The sequence below is a fragment of the Rhinolophus sinicus genome, linkage group LG10 (genome assembly GCF_036562045.2).
Source record: "Rhinolophus sinicus isolate RSC01 linkage group LG10, ASM3656204v1, whole genome shotgun sequence".
In the NCBI taxonomy this organism is placed as follows: Eukaryota; Metazoa; Chordata; class Mammalia; order Chiroptera; family Rhinolophidae; genus Rhinolophus; species Rhinolophus sinicus.
In genome coordinates this window covers 9,362,403-9,369,063 of record NC_133759.1, presented here as the reverse complement: position 1 = coordinate 9,369,063, position 6,661 = coordinate 9,362,403, and positions in this window count along the sequence as shown.

Sequence of the window (6,661 nt, the reverse complement as noted above, 5' to 3'; positions counted from 1 at the left end):
CTGTGCGCTCACACCCCAACCCCACCAGCCTCATCTGTTTTCTGTCATTATAGTTTTGCCTTCTCTAGAATTTCACATAAATGCTCTCATATAATACATCGTCTTTTCTGTAAAGCTTCTTTCACTTGACACAATGTTTTTGAGCTTCTTCTGTGTTGTTCCATGTATTGCTACGTTGTACCTTTTTGTTGCTTTTTGTTGCGGAGTGAGCACCCATTACATGTATATTCTACAATCTCTTCATCTTCTCGCCAGTTGATGGACATTTGGATTGCTTCCAGTTTGGGGTGATTGCGAAACAAAGCTGCTGTGAATATTCACACGCACATCTTCGTGTGAACATACGTTTTTATTTCTCTCAGGTCAAGATCTAGGGGTGGAATGGTTGGAGTGCATAGTGAGCTGATGTGTAGCTTTGAAAGATACTGCCGTACTGTTTTCCACAGTGGCTGCATGCATCATTTTGCATTTCCACCCGCAATGTATGAGAGCTTTGCCAGTTTTCGTTGTTGTTTTGTTGGTTTTAGCCATTCTGATAGCTGTTCTGTGGTGTGTTGCTGTCGCTTTACTTTGCATTTCCCTGCTGACCAGTGATTCTGAGCATCTTTTCATATGTTTATTGGCCATTTGTATATCTTCCTTGGTGAAATGTCTGTTCAGATCTTTTGCCTTGTTTTGTGTTGTGTTGTTCATCTTTTTATTATTGACTTACATGATGCTCAATTTTTACCAGCTAAATTTTCCCTGTGACCCACTCTGAGGAAGGAAGTTCTGGCTTATCTCAACTGCTTTATCTCCCTAAGAGAGACAGATTTAGTAATACTAAAATTCAAAATGTGTCTCCCTCCAAGTCATGCTGACCGTCACTAAGTTACCTCTACTTCACTGTGCATTTTAAAACCAAAAAAGGGTTTATGATCTGAACCCTAAGCGTGGTTAACATGACTTTTACTTCCCCTTTTCAAGAACATAAATATGTACCAATATTTGTGTAGAAAAACACACACAAAAGCTGACACCTGCTTTTTCTTTTCTTATGTCAACTAACGTTGGGTGATCACAAACAGAACTTGGAGAAATGTGTTCTAGAGCTAAGTCCCTTAGCTTCTTGACACTCTGATGGGTTGTTGCTCTGAGTAAAAAAAAAAAAAAAAAAAAATCCTTACTGAAATTTATGCCTTGGCTCAAGTTGCTGAAGTTTCTCATTTTTACATAAAGCCCTAAACATGCTGGGATACCCTTCTATACATTTGGTCTATGCTTCATCCAGTTTCCTGATGGGACACAGACTAAATCTAATAAGCTTAATAACTTAATAATAGTTACTATTTCTAGACTGCTTACTGAGTGCCTGGCCCCAGGGGCTTCGAGTCCATTCTCTCATCTGGTCCTCACATGAACCGTGATAAATACTGGCTGTTATCCCCACATACAGGTATGGAAGCCCAGGGTTACAGACGAGAAGTAACTAACCAGCAGGGGCAAGGCCAGGTTCGAACATCAGATCCAGTGCTGCTAACCTCTCTGCTGCATCGTCTCTCATCTGTGTCATGCTTGCATCATCCATCCAGTCTTGCACGGTGGGCCCTGTGCTGCACACACAGGCAGGCTCTCCCGCTCTGTTTGCCCTCACTCTGTTGGATGAGTTGGAAAGCTAACCCTGCATTTCCTAGATTCCTTGGCTGGGGATCTTGGCTGTGAATGAGGTCTGCCAGTGACATGCTCCCATGCCAGCTTAGGAAGCGTTATGGGTTATATTGTGTCCCCCAAAAAGATATGTGGAAGTCCTAACCTCTGGTACCTATGAATGTGCCCTTCTTTGGAAATGGGGTCTTTGCAGATGTAATCAAGTTAAGATGAGGTGTTTAGGGTGCCCCGATGCAATATGACTGGTGTCCTTGTAAGGAAAAAAAATGCCTTGTGAAGACAGACACACAGGGAGAACTCCCTGTGATGACAGGCAGAGATGGGAGTGGTGCAGCTATAAGACAAGGAACATTCAGGATTGACAGCCACCACCAGAAGCTAGGAGGAGGCAAGGAAGGATTCCCAGAGCTCCAGAGGGAGCGTGGCCCCTCTGACTCCTTGATTTCAGACTTCCAGCTTCCAGAACGGTTGTTAGACCGCTCAGCTTGTGGCCCTTAGTTAAGGCATCCTGAGCTGACTAATACCAGGAGGAGGACACAGGCAGAAGCTGCTGGTGGGCAAACTCGAGTGGGTGTGAGCTGCTGCAGGGCCCACCTCCCCACCCACTGCTGTCATAGCCTCGTGGCCGGAGGCCGTCACGGCAGTGTCCTGACTCTGGATCTCAGCTGGGAGGCTGGACCACGAAGACTGTCATCGACTGGTGGCCCCCAGACTCCACTTCCTCAGTCCTTCCAGCAACTTCTGTAAGGGCTCAATTCTCTATATTAAATCCTTTTCTGCTCTATTTCCTGTACCAAATCCTGACTAACACATGTTCCTAATGCTGCTAAATATTGGACAGACTTGAAAGAGGAGACGGGTCTCACAGGGCAGTCAGGGCGAGCTACAATCGAAACACAGCTGTAGGGGTGGAGGGTTTCAAACCTGCCTTGGCCTGCCATTGTCTCGCTGATCCCCAGATTAGGTCTTTTTCTGTCTCCCACCAGCCTGCCTTTCTTTTGCAGAGCTGACATCCTAAATACGCCTCACCCCAGTTTGGTTGGCAACCTTGTTCTATTGTCAATTTGTTTGTTCTGGGAACTCTGTTTCCCGAATCCCCTTCCTGGTATGGTTCTGAGTGTGATTTGGCCAAAACTGAAGTTCTGCGAGACCCAAGAGACAGAGGCAAAGCAGCAGCTCTGAAGGCTATTGTTGGTGAGAGGCCCTGAGAGAGGGGGGCAGGCCTGGGGAACTCTGCTCGGCCACACCACCCTTATCCTGGCCCCTCTCCCGACTGCCTGGCCCGCTGACCGGCAGCAGCCCAGGGCCACTGCCAGCTGCCTCCCTGTGACCACCCCCTCTCCTGCCCCCCAAAGGCCATAACCCCTGCTCATCCCTTCTTTGCACATCCTGTTTTTCTTTGTCCCCAGACAAGGGCCACCCTCTACTCAGAGTCCCTGCATTCTCTCCAGTTTAGGGCTTTCTCTCTTCCTTTTGGAATGAAAATGTAACAGGGTAGATTTTGTTCCAAGCCTCTACCTTACTCCCATTTGCTTCATGTGATGAATGTAGCTCTGACGCTTGCCCTATTTTGAGGTTGAGTGCTGGGTTGTGGGAGGACAAGCAAGGATTTAAGGGTCACAGTTGGCAGCAGGATCCCCTGGGGACACTTATAGGGCTGGTGGATGCATTTGGTACATCTCAAAATGCCCAAAGCCAAGGGCAGATCGGAGGGTTGACAAAACCCTGATAAGAAACACCACTATGCTGGCTCTGTCTGTATTGATTAGGGGAGAGGGTTGTTATGGTGATGGGAGAGGGCTGAGAGGGACCGCTTCGTTTTTCATGCGACTGTTTATAGGCAGGGCATCGCTTGCATGAATCACTGTAAAAGTTTTCTTCTTCTTTGAGCTGTGCTTGAGACAGGATTCCTTATCACCATGGACACCACGAGGGAGGAGGAGGCAGTTTTCTAGGTTTTCCAGAGCCAGTCTGTCTTCTTGGCATTGCCCAAAGACCCACAGGGAGCCCACAGGGTGGGGAACAGCCAGGGCAGGTGGCTGGGACTCGACGTGTTGGATTGGTCATTTTTCCATCCATTTCTGTGGGCTCTAGAATTTGTACATTTTGGAATGAAGTGTGTGACAGCCTTTCTGAATTAGTCATCACCCTTTGATGGGTCCAAACTGTTCTCACTTGCAAAAAAGACAGAGAGCCTGGCTGGAAAAAGCACTTGTCACACTTGTGTCATCTGTCCTCAAGGAAAATCCTGGACCTTAGAAATCCTTTTCTAATATTCCAGCTGACACAGCATTTCCGCTCATTTTGAAGAGTCCTTGGGAAACCCTCGCAGTGGCTGTCACAACACCTCTGTCTCCTCCTGAAAGCTCTGGACCACCCAGCCCTTCTCGCCTCGGGCTCAGGGAAGCAATCACGTTTCCACAGAACCCAGGAAGACTCAGGCTTGATTCACACACGCTGCTCTTGACTGCTGGCATTATCCTTGCAGACGGAGGCTGTAATTATACCAGTCACTCTGCCAGATAGACCTGGAGTATCCCCGTGATTAATGGAAGCGATTCACTCAAAACACAAGATGTCTCATTTTCCAGTTGGGTGTACAAGCAAAACACCGCAGAAATGTTGTAGCCTCTACCCCTGCAGCTGAAACGTCCCAGCGGTTTCCTTTCATTTCCATGCAACTGGAAACAGCAGGGGTGTCTCCTTAGTATCCAAAATTATATTCAGGGTGGGAGGGTCAGTGGAGGAGGCAGTAGTTAGAGGTCGCAGGTGGGTTTCTAACAGGTTTTTGGAATATCTGTTTTCAAAAGTCATTTTATATAAGTTCACTGCAGAAACGTTGGAAATTATTTTAAAATAATGTAAAAGAAACCAAAAGTCATCCATAATCCCTCCAGCCACAGAGAACCCTTATTGGCATTTTTGAGTATCTACTTCCATCTGTTTTGGGTGCATACATATAGTAATAACACACCTAAAATATTTTGCTTTTTAACTTTTTTGTTCTGCTTTAGCATACCCAAATTATTAAATACTGCCAGTCAACACGTAGGAAGCATTAGTTACATACCAGGACCAATTTTCTACACTGTACTGATTATCTCATGTAAACCTCTCAAGTGCTAGAAGGAATGATACTTTTAGCTCTTCCATTTTACAGATGAGGAAACTGAGGCACAGAGGGGTTAAAACAACTTGCTTGGGGTCATTAGTTAATACCCGGTGGAGTTAGGATTCAAACAGTGGCAGGCTGGCCACAGAGCCATGCACTTAGCTGCCACCATGCTATGCTCTGGCTTCCAGTGCCAGCAACCATCCTAGTGAGCTGTAAGTCCCTGGTCCTCTCTGTCACAGCCTGGGTAGGCCTGGCACCAAACAGGTTATGCAAACCTGTTTTGAGCACCTACTATGGGTAAGGTGCAAGGTTAACAAACACGGGGTCCTGTCTTCAAGAATCTCCAATTGTAGCCAAGAGACAGACACCATTTCCTGAAAGCATGGCATAACCACAGAATTCATGAAAAACTTCCAAGGAGCACCCTGAGGGCAACAGTGAGAACAGGCACCTGCTATAGGCACCAGCCAGCAGCCCAGCTTTCAACCCCTGAAAAACGGGGGACTGGCTCCAAAGAGTTGGATCTTCACGGGGTCAGCCTGGCCATGGCCAGAGCAGTAGTGGCACTTAGAATCACACAGTGGAAGAGCCACGGTCCTGGGAGGTACACGGGTTGCCATGGTGCCCAGATAGCAGGAGGGGACCAGCTAGAGAGGAGCCTCTATGCTGTTGCCTGTACCCCGGCAGGAAGACATTTATGGGGGAGGATAAATCCAGGTAGGAATCAGGGCCCACCTCAGCCCCAGGAGGACAAGAAGGGGACAGCATTCCTGCCCACGACCTGGTCGCACACAGGTTGGGCTCTGGGAAGGCTGAGCTTTGAGTGACAAGGATGCTCAGGGCAGCTGATGCCACACTCCCAGCCTTGGCCAGGGTCACTCGTCCTCAGAGCTTGCAACCGAGTGACACCTGGGACAGGTTGGGCTACCAGTCCTGTGTTTCCTCTCCTTCACTTGCCCTACTGTGTGGATGAGAGAAAATGGGAGATGTGGAACCCTTTGAATAGCTGAAAGCACCCAGCCAAGGCAAGAGGTCTATAGGTGTGCTTTGCCTGCAAAAAAGTGGGTCATCTTCATTAACGCACGTCTCTTGAAAATTGAGCCTGTCTCCCTCCAGGTTGGTGCCTGGGCTGTGCCCCTCTCTTGTCAGAGAAGTATCGGTGTTGGGGAAGCATCTACTGGTATAATTTCCTGCTAGTAATAGCTGTGGCCCCCAGCATTTTCTCCCAGCAGGTGCTGGGTGGAGAGTCTCTGGTACAGTCTCACTGAATCCACACAGCAGATCACTAGGGCCTTGGAGACGACTTGAATGGCTTTGGGTTTTGCCCAGAGGAGCTGGGCAGCCTTTGAGAAATCTTGATTTGTTTTTGACTTAGGTGTTAAAGAATTACTCTGGCCGCGTAGAGAGCAGACTTGGGGGCAGGGACAAAAGTGGATGTGAGCAAACTAGTTTGGAGGCTGTTGGTGGTCCAGGAACTGGATTCTAGGTAGGTTTTGAAGGACAAGCTGACAGGATTTCCTGATGTATCGGATGTGATGTGTCAGAGAAAACAGAGGAGACTAGATGACGCTAAAGTTGACTTTATATGGAACCGATTCTCAAAGTGCTGCTGTGCACGTTATTAGAGTCTCTGATGGCCGTTGGGAGGTAAGCCAGGCCCCTCTTCATAGATGGGTAAGCTGAGGCCCAGAGAGAGAAGGGGCTTGTCACGTACTGCAGCTGTCGTTTTCTAAGCCCGTGTCATTGGCTGTGCGTGAGGCATTTGTCTCATTTCTTATGTTTTGAGAGAGTCCCAAGAAGAGGGCTATGCAGGCCAGGAGCTGGGGAGTGGGGCTGAGGCCAGCCTGAAAAGAGGGAGGGCACCCACGGCAGGCCCGGGCTATAGTAGGAGCTGTCTCT